General features: G+C 37.9%; 1 long non-coding RNA gene across 1 annotated transcript in view; it reads right to left on the reverse strand.

Moving 5' to 3' along the window:
• LOC107661372 (uncharacterized) overlaps nucleotides 1–12,853 on the reverse strand; it is a 48,893-nt gene extending 36,040 nt beyond the window's left edge. The window contains exon 1 of the long non-coding RNA XR_001631102.1: nucleotides 12,798–12,853. This is a non-coding gene — a long non-coding RNA (uncharacterized LOC107661372). The remainder of the gene's footprint in view (nucleotides 1–12,797) is intronic.
• Between the last annotated feature and the right edge of the window lie 291 nt (nucleotides 12,854–13,144).

Raw genomic sequence — 13,144 nt, forward strand, 5'->3', positions numbered from 1 at the left:
AAAACACGCTGGATAAAGTAGCATTACTCAAATATTTAAAATGCAGCACTTTTTTTCCAACAACTTACCTTTTTATCTTAAAAAACTTTTTTTTTTGCAGTGTACACTATCTACGTAGATATATTCACTGTATTTCATAAATAAATATAATTCATTATATATACATACACACACACACACACATACTACAGCCCACACAGTGCTTAAGCTTAAACATTGTAAATGCACAAACACACTTTGTACTTTTAGCAGATGAAATTTTATCATATCTCTAAATAGCGCTGGTGTGTTCATCATAAAATAATGAAAATGAACAGATGACTGTAAATATCAATTAAAAGAGATGGAGTTTGAGTGGCACTCAGTGAAGAAGTGTAAAATGAGCTGATGACAGAGTCTGATGTCCCCAACACTGAGGAACATGTGAAAAACAGATGGTGTGCTTTCATTCAGCATTCTCCTAGTGTTTCCCTTCTCACACAGAGAAACCATCTGAATAAGAGAGCAGTTTTGATCAGGCCTGTGCCTCTGTCGATTCCCTCCTATCATTAAGTATGATTAGTTTATGACTCAGTATAAACCATTCATGACCACTCTCCTTGAAGAAGTAAAAAGGCTCACTGGAAATGAAAGAAAGTTTTGCCAGTTAGATTCTGTCATGAAATACCTAATGAACTGAGCCAGCGTTTGATGCTGCGGGTAAACTTTACCAACAAGATAAACAATACAAGAAATTTGCCAAAGTCTTCTGAAACAGATGGAGAAATCAAAAACGCAAAATAAGCTGAGAATGCATTAACGGCTTTTTTGTTGATTTTCAAAAAAGAAAAAAGCTAATAAGCACCCATTGTTTAATCAAAACGCCTTTATCCATCTTTAGTTTCAACTGTCTGTAATACAAACAACAAACTTTTGCACTAATTAAAATTGAGAAAACATGCAAGGAAAACTTTCAAGGCATGCATTGTAAAACTTTTCAAATATTACAATTACTAATATTCAAATATATATAATATAATATAACCTTCAAATATTGAACAACATGAAACAGTCTTTGAAAAAATAATTATGTTAAAAAGTAAATAGATTTGTGTTGATTTATTAGGATTTATTTTAGTGGGGGAAAGAGTGCGCATGTTATGCAGTTTACAACATTTTGCATTTAATTAATCATCTCTTTTTCCAAAAAAAAAAAAAAGGCCACCTGCTTTTTTTCACATTATAATGCAATTTAATGCCTTTTACAATTGTATTAGTAGGCTATTTAGTGGTCTTTTAAATACAATTGTCTTTGAAACTTTGAAATAGTTGACAACATTCAACATGTTACAAATGTATTCTATGTTTTTTCCTCAATAACCGCTAAACTTTTTTGTAGCAATTTCCTATATAAATGAATGTTAAAATAATGGTGTATTATAAAATAAGAAGAAATAAGACAGCAACTTAACATGAATATTAACATTATCCGAAAAAGATCTGTTAAATCTTGCTGTAGATCCAGGCTGATTTTAACAAATTCAAATCATTATTAGATTTTTTTTTTTTTTTTAAATGTACGACTTAATTGGTAGGCTTTACATTTGCATCATTGCAATTAACACACCTTCAATTAACGAATGAAGTTATACTCTCTTTGAATATGATTTGTTTTTTTTTACTTTTCATTATTTATAGACAAAAACAAATAAATGTTATGATGCCATTGCGACTCCATAATTCTGTACATTGTGTATCTTATACATTAATGTGCGGTGTGTTTGTGCATATATCATATAGTAATTTACAATATAATAAAACATGGTATATTATGTTTTGTGTTTTTCTGTTTTGAAAGAAAAAAAAGTCTTTAATTTGTTCATCTTAAAAACAAAAACTAATATATTTTAGGCATTCATCAAATATATAATGTTAACGGACTGTTTACACAATTTTCAAACAATCAGTCATTAAAAATGAGTGATTAAAAACATAAAAAACGCTGTTTCAAGGAACAGAACTTGAATGGCTTAAAAATAACAAAAGTACTCAATTACAGTTCAATACATAATCATTTGATGCAATTGTGTGTGAGTTTTTAACTTAAGAAAAACAAGATATCAATAAAAATCAATAAAAAAAATTTTTTAAATCATGGATAGAGATTAAAAGTATTATGCCGTTAAATTAAAAAGGTCATGTTTTCATGTTTTACATCAATGAAAAACAAAGAACATTACTGTATTTCTGTTAAAATGACACTACACTAATTCAAGCAGAAAATGGAAGAGAGAAAATATGAATATGACTCTACATCCTTAGACTTCTCTCTATGGAAAGTACATATGCTCGCATGCTGAAAACTAAACTAAAGAACCATTATATAAAACACACATGCAACACAATTAGACAGTAAATTACTTTGACAAGAATATTTCTGATAATAACCTAGTAGTGTTTTAAACATTTTTTTTTGTATGTCGTATGTCAACCCTCTTAACTCTATTACCATATTTCCTCACAGCAGATGCTATGATTTGTCTGTTAGATTTGTCAAGAACGCATCTCCCATGGTTCACTGTTGTCAAGCACTTTGTGTTTAGCAGGTGACAAGTCTTGAGTGTAAACTAGCTGAGGGGAAGATGTTAAAGCCCCCTTGCAGGAAGAGGCATGTGGACCACTGACATGCAGGTTTATGGCTCTACACTAATGAGACATACTTTCAGAAAACAGGTTCAAGCAACGTGTAAAACAATCAAGGATAGCATATGAGCACAAGGGCCGACGTCAGAGGAAAAGTAACTGGCAACGTAAAAGACGGTGGGATATTTGGAGAAAACTGCATTTAAGGCAACAAAAGTGGGTTATATTATTTCTACGTTTTTTTTCTACGACTCCTAAATATATTCGCATCCCGAGTCAGGCCTGTGATCTGCCTTTGCAGAAAAGCAGGTCACATTATACAACCAGGAAGTGGCCTGCCAATGTCCTGCAGCTTGTTTATGGACACATCTTGTTACCAGGGTGATAGGGTCCTGTCTGGGAGCGTCTTCATTAGTGGTCACACATGGTGGGCACAGGCATTCTGTTCATTCACCTCATGCTACTAGAAGCCATGGTGAAGAACCCCTAAAGCCACCCGTTCACCTAACACCGCAGCCTGCCCGAAGCTGACAGCCTCCCACCAAAACCACTACACTTGTCTGCGGACACAGCTTTAACTGGGAATGACACGGACAAAGTCAAAACCAGCTGGAAAGAAATGCAGACAAACTTACAGGATTTACTTACAGGAAAGGAGATTCCTATCTAAAGTCTGAACATTCCTGAAGAAATTCCTTAATTTTCCACAAACGACTCAAAATGGCAAAGCAAGGAACGCTTGAATCTTCAAAAACAGGACGTTGTAACCTCTCAGGAAGCATCACGAACACATTTGGATTATGAACTGCATAAGTTTCAGAATGAATCTCAGCAAATCCATAAATCCGCTGAATTTTCATGTACAAAAATCACAGGGAAGACTGACCATTTTGTTAAATAACATAATATGGGATGATCACATTTTTCAACATGCTGAGACCGGCCATTCTGATTACCTTTTAATCTGAGGGCTGAATTCCAAACATGCCCAAGTTTCCTCCAGGGGGAGCAGCAGGAGGCGCTGTAAAGCAGTTAGCCTTTTGTTAATGAAGTGCCAGCAAAACCAAACATGGCTGATGAGGGGGGAAGGGTTAGCACTACCTTACAGTGGCTCCGCACGTTAATGCAAGATTAACATTGAATGAGCACGGGGAGTCCGTACCACTGATATCAAATAGATATGGCCCCTACCCACCATGCCCAACAACAAAGAAGAGTCAGCTATGACCTCTGCTCACGCCGCAAAGTCACGAGCAACGGCTTCATTACGCACAATGCTGGGGGAAGCCGCCATTACCGTGTAGTGTGAAGCACAATGCAAAGTGCCACATCAAGGTGTTTTCGGTAGAGGTGTGAAAGCACATCCATAATAAAAAGGTTGTTTTGGGTTATTATCACTTTCCCTCATTGTGAATGTGGCGGCCTAAATACAGTGAGTTTGGTGATGTTCCTGTTAATGCCTTATTCTTTTTTTTGCTTTACAATTTTGTAGTCCATGTTTAGTTTAATATTTTCCAGAAAAAATATCTGTACAGTGGGTCTCTTGAGCATAATGAGGCATGTTGTTTTAGGTCACTTCTATTTCACTTTAATTCCATTATTTGTATGGGAGACTTTTGATACATATGTTTGAAAAGCAGTTGAATTTGAATATTTTTGTCTGTTCATTGTATAACAAACTTTACGTAACAAGCACTGTGACTTGCAGATTATCTAGATATTATCTACGATATTACCTAATATGTTCATAATAACAATTAAGAATCAAAATAAGAGTACAAAATAAGTGTACAAGAAGGACAGCTTTCCTTTAGTTATGTTAACACATAACATTTTTTATATCTGATATGATTTTTATTATGATTTTATTATGATGAAGATTATACAATTTATATATAGTAAAGGAGACACAATGGACAGATGGGTAATAGCATAAAACTCTGCTCTATGTAGTGATGAAAAACGCAACAGCTAGTTTGACTTTTGTGCTTCATTAATATTACTCACTGCACCTCACCTACGCTTAGACAGCTGTAATTTATGCTGTAAAAATAAGCAGTGAATACAGCATTCACTATTAGGGCTGTGCAATTAATCGCATGCGATTGTCAAGCGCATCTCGTCAGTAAAGCCGGTTCCGTGATTGGTAGTAAATCGCCATCACCTGCTTTCAGATGGAGCGGCATTTAATACACAGAGCCGTAGTTCACTGACAAGCTAGGCAATATAGCGTTCATAATCGCAGATGAATCACATTTGATTATGAACGCGATATCGCCTAGCTTGTCAGTGAACAACGGCTCTGTGTAGTAAATGCCACTCCATCTGAAAGCAGGTGATGGCGATTTACTACCAATAACGGAACCGGCTTTACTGACAAGATGCGCATGACAATCGCATGTGATTAATTGCACAGCCCTATTCACTATTTCCCACCAAAAGACAAAGAATATAATCTACAGACATAAAACACAAGCACGAATGTTCCAGTAATGACTGAGAGCTTCCCCCTAAAATGAAAATTATGCACAGGAAAAGAAATTCAGTCATTTGTGGGGGTGAAAAACAATATATGCAAAATATATCTACTTGCCAAACCATTTTATCCGTTGACTGCTTTAAACAACAAATGATTGTAAATTATACAGCTTTTGTCATATCATGCAAAATAAAGGCTGTGGAGCTTCAATGTAATGTGGGTCAGCCCATGTTAAATCATTGCTGCTTTTAATCAATGATAATTTCTCAATGTGAGGTTAATTAATTGCACTAAAAGCTAAATTTAGACATCATCATGACTTAGATACCATCCTCAGAGTCTAAAGCAGCCCTTTTGCATGGAGTTAAGGACCCTACTGAATTATTCATATTTAATCCACATGAGAGGTGTGGGCCTGCGAACTATAAGGCAAAGTGAATCTCACTCTTGGACTACATTCTCCTGTGTGCCCTGCTGAGGCAAGCAGTATTTCTGACTTCAGCGGAGACCGAAAAACCAAATTGAAGTGACTGCTGGGATTGATAGACTAAGGGGGAAAAGGCATTGCAAACCAAAATTGCCAAAGAAGCCTCTCCTTTCCATTCGGCACTGGTCTGCTCTATAAAGACATCTGCTGATGACACACTTTGGGGAGGCCTGCTCATGCAGAGACTGGTGAAGAATCGCTATAACGAGATTGAACCACATGACTGCTTGCCGAAGGAGCCTGAAGCAGACTCCCACACAACCTGCCGCCAAGCAGGGTGCCACAAAGCTGAACAACCACCACAAAAATGCCCTTACACTATTCTACAAGACGCGGCCTGGACAGCCAGGGTGGCAGATACCATTATAAAATGAAATCCAGCTGACATGTTATTTCTATTCCCACTCAACAGGCAAACGCTATCCTGCCATGGGCTGCTATTCTTCCTAAATAATAGGGGACAGATCATTCTATCCATTTTCTACAGCTTTTGGCCAAAAGGACAGGACATGCTCATGTTCCTAAAGTTCAGTGGGTGATGTACAGTTGCCCTAACATGAACGGGTATTTTAGTTAGCTGAATGGATCGTAAGAGACAAACAGCTGCATGCTGAAGTAATTGTAAAATAAGATTCACAGTAGACATAATCACACAACAACAGCATATTATGAAACAAGAAGCATGACAAAGGTCATCGGACAGGGCTGTAGGTCTCATGATCGCTGACAATGAAGTAACGTAAAATAAAAATTAATAGTTTAATAGAACTTTGCCCCAGACTTTAGTAATATTGCAATTTAAATTCTCTCAGTATCATTGAACATCTTTCTAATGATGTCTGATAGTATGTTTAGGTAAAGTGCTATATTTTTATTACTCACACCTGATTAACACAATCAGCTCACCTAAACATTCTGCTACTAAATATTTAAAAAGTCTATTTAAAGTCCATGTAAAGGCAATTCAGAGAACTGTTTCTAAACACATTATAAATGTTAGAAATGTATTGCTGAAAACATGTTACAAAGACTGTGAACTATGTAGTACTGAATTGTGGAGTTAGACCGTTAAATAGTTTTTCACCATTTTTGTGTTCAGGATTTTTTGGGCGGGCCTGAAATCATGTCTCGATGACGCACTGAAACCACTGAGCATGGCCCCTCCCCTAACACTATAAGAGGTGTATTCGACCAAAATCTATAGAATACCCAAGACGTGTAACTCAAATAGTTTTGAATGGGGAAAAATTCAACACTCAATATGGCCACTCTATCGAAGGAAGACCCGCCTTCTGAGTAAAAGAGCCAATCGCTAGTTTGCTAGCTAGCTATGCCTTCGTTACGTAAATGCATATTACCTGGTTGCGAAACAGCTCGGTCTCCTTATTTAATTTAAGCTGCTAGAGGGAGTATTCATTCAATTTGTAGTGGCATTTGACAGCTGAGAGAGGCGGCAGCTTTCCCACGAGGGGGCGTGGTTTCAGCACCGACAGCGGACACGCCCCCAGCGTCTGAGTGTAGAGAATGCTGCTTATTTTTTCAAGATTTTGATACCTTATTTTATTTACTTGGCATTTTTTATCATTCAAATTTTGCTGGGTGGTTAATAACACATTTTTCTGTGGTGTGACAAAAACTCAGAACACATATTTAATATTGTTTTACACAGACTTTAAGTCTATATATAATAAACAAAAAATGTGACAAATAGAAATGCACCTCATCCCAGATAGAAAGACACTGCAAAACTAGGCAGCGTCAATTTTCCTCAACCACATGCTCTCTCTCAAAATCCGACCTTCCAAAACATGTCAGCAACCCTGATGTCTATAGAGTTGGATCTCTGCCACAATTCTGCACGGGAAAGATCATATTTTGAGCGCGCAAAAGTGCGTTTTCCACGCGCGAACTGAGTTTTGTGGAGAAAATGTTTGTCTCGCAAAGAAGAAAGTATTTAGATCACACGAAAATCAATTTTGCATTTAAAATACGTTTTTGGATTTGTGCAGACCTTCTCTTTTGCGCGTGCAACGTTTCACTTGCTTGCTCACCTGATGCCCGCCCTCAGTGCTCTCTAAATGCCAACGGCTCGCTTGCTCAACACAGCTCAGTATGACATTATGCCATAATTCCAGCCAATCAGAGACAAGGCTGCTAAATTCTGATTGGCTGCCTTGACAACCAATCACAACATTCCTTGCATTGCTGATGACAGCGGAAGAGGGAAAATACAGTGCATGCATAATTGTTATGCAAGTTGATATTCTGATCATATTTTTTTCCAAGCACATTTTACCAATTCCAAACGACATCAATCTTAATAACTACTATTAATCTTGTATTTAATCATTTATAATTGATATATTATATTCAGGTGTGCATAATTATTAAGCTGATTTTCTTTTACAGATAAAATGAGCCAAAAAACAGATATAACTCAGACTGAAAGTCAAAAATTATTAAATGCCCATGAGAAATAGCCATGCGAGGAATGTTGTGATTGGTTGTCAAGGCCGCCAATCAGAATTTAGCAGCCCCGTCTCTGATTGGCTGGAATTATGGCAATATTGTAACGCTGGGTTGTGTTGAGAAAGCGAGCCGTTGGCATGTAGAGAGCACTGAGGGCGGGCATCAGGTGAGCAAGCTAGTGAAACGTTGCACTCGCAAAAGAGAAGGTCTGCACTATCCAGCACCACCATTTTCCAGAACTGCAACCTACCTGGATCCATAATCCATAATTACAAGGTGTCAGGTTCTCAGAGACTTATGTTAAGTATAGAATCATAAAAAATGACCCCTACTTAATAAGAATCACATACTGGAAAACTTATTTTAAATGCAAAATTGATTTTAGTGCACTCAAAATACTTCTTTCTTTGCAAAACTAACATTTTCTCCACAAAACTCAGATCGCGCGCGTGCAAAATGCATTTTTGCGCGCTCAAAATATGATCTTTCGCGCGCAGAATTGTGGCAGAGATGTAATCCCATAGATGTCAGAAAACCTTAACACACATAATGATTATTAAGCGTTTCTGCAAGAAAAAAAAAAGACATGGGCTATTCCCCTGACTCCTTTTTACCATTTACAGAGTCTAGGGCTGTCATAAAAACAGGTGTGATTTCTCAGGACATCCATTTCAGTGATAGTAGGGACAAAAAAATTATAATAACAAAAATGTTAGCTTTAGTTAGCAAGAATCAAATCACATTAAGGTTTCTATTTTTTTAACCTTTTTATTTCAAAATTTTTAAATGCAGAGGTCGGGTCAGCTGTTTTTGTCATGTTTGTTATTCAGGATTTTCTCACATTTTTTACAAACTGTAAGCCTGTAATATAAACTACATTAGTTTCTTTAACTCTACATGATGGAAAACCAAAGAGGCTGGATAGAAATCAGAATGAGAAAAAATCTTGGGAAAAGTCTGACAACAATAAAGCATAAGCAGGCAGTGCTGCAGACAATGTCAAACTATTTACATCACTATGAGTGAACGCTGACTTACGACACCTTTGATTCAGATAACATCACTACAGAATAAGGCTGAAGTGATGGATAACTGCATAGCAGGTTTATGGTTCCCCTGACAGGCACACACAAGGTTCCAATGAAGGATGGATACATTAAAAGGTGTGAGAGTGAGTGTTTAATTGTTTAGTTTTGAACATCCTTCTTTCACTGTCTGCTTTAATTAATTTCAAAAGTAAAAGAAAAATGCCGCTCCAGCAACAGTGGGGTTAAAATGTTCTTTCGGTGCATTTTCCAGATCAAGTGAACAATTCTTTAGCTTTGAAATTTTAAAGCCCCTCTGTCTTGGTAATAAACTATCATGCGATAATTAACTATCATGGCAAATCAGCAAGCAGTCAATCAAAGCCGCAGTTTTTTCTTTCTTTTAACTGAGGTCAGGGGGGCAAGTACAAAGGCACTGTGAACATTTCATGAGCTCCTGAGGAGCGATATCAGTTGAAAATGCATGTTACCTCCAGACAGTGTTTGGCAAATGTGCCCCATGTGTGATTCTCTTAAGCTTGCCCTCTACTGCTGACCTCTCACCTCTGCACTCCAGGTTGGAGTTGCCGCACAAACACAGATGAAGCGCATCACCTTTCGCCAGGCACAGGTAAGCTAGGCCCCGACCGAGTTGCTGGACCAGGGGTCAGGCTTGTGGCCCAGCATGCAACTGGTTTCGGTCACATCAGGTCCTTGCACCCCAGAGATTAGCTTGCAGATGGACATCGTCTAAGACCTTGATGTGTGGCTGCGATAGTTTCCGTTACTGTGCTTTTAATTAGGTCCAGCAGCTGCCCATTCCTGGTCCGAAACTCCACTATCTGCCAAATCTCTTGCAGGTGGCTATCACAAATACACCAAAATCAGCCGCCACTCTCAGGTGCGCAACGTCCAGGGCGGAGCCACCGCCACGTCATGCTTCCCTCTGTTTGGCACAAACAAGTCTGATGCACAGAGGCTGAGCTAACACAGCCCAGTTGCAGTGAGACATGGTTAAGATTCACAGTTCCATCACTACGACCAGCATGTTCCCAGCTTACCGCCAAGCGGGTGTGAAATTATGCAAATATATGCTTCCCGTCTATCATCTTTTGGCAAATTTATTGGCCCAATTTCTTAAACATTATCCTTTAAAGATATATTAGCAGGTTTGAGTGTGAAAACAAACTTTCACAATGCGTCGAGATGTGCTTCGCCGGTTTTCTTAAAGGAATGTTTCAGGTCCAGTATAAGTTAGGCTTAGTTGACCGCTTTTTTGGTATGATTACTGCAAAAATTAGCATGCGTTTACTCCTCATTTTCTGTACAGAAAAAAATATTAATTGTGTTACAAGTGAAGCACTTACAGTACAACTGAAGTGAATGGGGCCAATATGTAAACATGAAAATATCCACTGCTTTAACAGTATAGACAGAAGACGTGCACAATACACATGCATACGCATGATTTTAGTGTAAACAAAACTTAGTAACATTTTCTTGTCTTAAATTATATCCAATTTTATCTTTGCCACGACAACATAAAACCCTAAAACAACTGTAAAAATTATTATTTAAATACCTGTACAGCTCAAACAATAAACAAGTTTTAACCGAAGAATAATTGTAAGTGCTTTCATAGAACATAGAAAAATTGGCCCATTCGCTTCCATTGTAAGTGCTTCTCTATAAACTCCATTTTTGCTTTTTTTAAAGTACAAATTATTTTTCGACGTAATCAGCATTATCCAACAAATGCTGTCAATTGAGATTCTCATGTAGAAAGTTGTGCATGTAGCTCAAAATTCATCTAACATCCACCTGCCTTTGTCACTTCCAAGTGAGTAGATCGCTGCACTGAACTTGACTAAAGATAAAATGTGGGAGGCTGGTTAGGCATACTAATACCCTGGATTCATTAAATTAATAGGGGTCTTATTCCCCTTACCATGGGTTCACAGATGCCCTTGTAGTTTGCCGGGGCTAGAGGGTGCACAGCACTTTGAAAGCTCTTACCGGCATATCGAGCGCATTTTAATACAGTCCTTTTGAGGCTCCTGGTAGGATGCAGAGTAACTCCTCGCCTTTAAGTTCCCGCACCTCTCCATGTGATCTCGTCAGATAGCCACGGCTGTGTCAGATCAGGCCCAGGCCACACATACACTAGGGGGATGGAGAGGGCCATGCAAGGCAAATTAGACCAGCGGTGTTCGTTTCTAAGTAGAGGCCATTCTTTCCCGAAGACGCGAGTCCTTGAGAAGCAAGCGCTCAGGAGTGCTTTGATGTGGAAAGGTGCCCAGTTTAAGGCTCTGAAACATGATCAGCAGGGGAAGCTGCCCTCTCATTGGTCAACTGCGAATAATATACAGATTTAATTATGTAGAGAATGAAGTGCGTGGTCCAAAGAAATCCTTGATGGTGTCCGTTATGACTGTCGTCCCATATTCAAAACCATCAAGCCACAATAAGAGCCGAGCATCATGATCACAGCCCGAAAAATCAAAGAGGCTTCAGAAAACAACAACAAAAGGAAATGCTCTGGGAAAACAATATTGTTTTCCATGCATTGCTAATCTTTCAAATTTTTGAATGCACAGAATCGGCACAAGGACAAATAGCAAAGGATTTCAATGACAACAACATATTCTACAGGTTGTTTCAGTCTATAAGCTTCAAAAATATGTTTAATTAACAGACACAAAATATAGGGATGCCTCATATCCATGACAATATCCCTTTGCCCAACAATAATACAACAGCCAGTAACAAGACACCAGAAAGACACTGCAGTGCAACTGATTCACAGAAATGGAAGGCTTTTACAGCAGTTGGCCCTGTGTTACCATATGCAATGGCTGAATTATCCAACATAACTCAGTTAAGGCAAATTAAATAAAACAACCAGTAGTTGTAAACAGGGTTCTTGCTGTCACTGAAAATGGCATCTTGTATTTGTTTACAGGCCAGCTAGTGATTTTGAAGCTGAAGTGATTTCTTTTGAAGCAATGCTGTTCGCAGCTGCAAAGATTGTGGCTTGATTAGAAAGCAGGCACACAGCCCCACCCCTACCCCTGCGTTTTAAATGGGCTTTTCCCCTTTGGTCTTTGCACAGTGGTGTGGCAACTAAGGATCACAGGTGGGAGCCTGCCTCTACCAAATAAGCTTCCTCACTAAGGACGGGATTTGGCGCTGTTATTTTTCTATTATGGCGGAATAATGTTAAACCTTTAGAGGCCATCTTTCTGTTGCTATGGTAGCCCATATTTCCTGCAGTGTTGCGACCCTGAGTGACTAGTGTGCAAAGCCAACTACCACAAACCCTGTGAGGATTAGAAATGTGAGGATTAGAAATGTGGATTTACAGTTCGGAAAACAGCTCAAATATGACCGAACCTTTCTAAGACTGAGTGACAAGTTTATTGAGATCTCTTTTTTTCAACTCATTATGTCAGTCGCGATTTCAAAAATCACTTGTCACATCTCCAAGTCCAAGTCTCCACGCCCATCTGTTGGTTTATACACCAGTTGGATTTGAAATTTCTCTCCCTTTAGCCAAAATGTTAACAGTCTTTTTTAGAAAAACACCCGCTAATTTACAGATATTTACAGATGAGGCGCGTACTGTCCTAATACGAGCAAAAGCCACATTATAACTAAGTAAATCTTCTAATAACAAGCAAATTAAATACATTGCAAGACATTTCCGGTGACTTACCTTGACTGAGGGAGACAGGAAAGGAGACTTGAGCAACCAATCCTGCATTACTTCACATCAACAGGAAATGACCCAAAATGTTTTAAAAATGAATTAAGAGAAGCCGATTTCAGCATCAGCAGAGTAATCAGTGTTCATCTTATTTTTATTTGATTAGAAGATAAAAAGAATAGATAAAAATAAAAGTAGATGACTGCATGTGCAATGAAAATACGTTTTTAGGACGCAATAAAAAAATAAAACGTTTTGTAAATCAGTGATTTTTTTTTTAGGTGTCTCAAACTTTTATATAACATTTAATTATAACAATAACTAAAGTAGTTAAAAAATTTAAAACATATCTGTAA

The sequence above is a fragment of the Sinocyclocheilus anshuiensis genome, unplaced genomic scaffold, assembly GCF_001515605.1.
Source record: "Sinocyclocheilus anshuiensis isolate Anshui unplaced genomic scaffold, SAMN03320099.WGS_v1.1 scaffold635, whole genome shotgun sequence".
Taxonomy (NCBI): Eukaryota; Metazoa; Chordata; class Actinopteri; order Cypriniformes; family Cyprinidae; genus Sinocyclocheilus; species Sinocyclocheilus anshuiensis.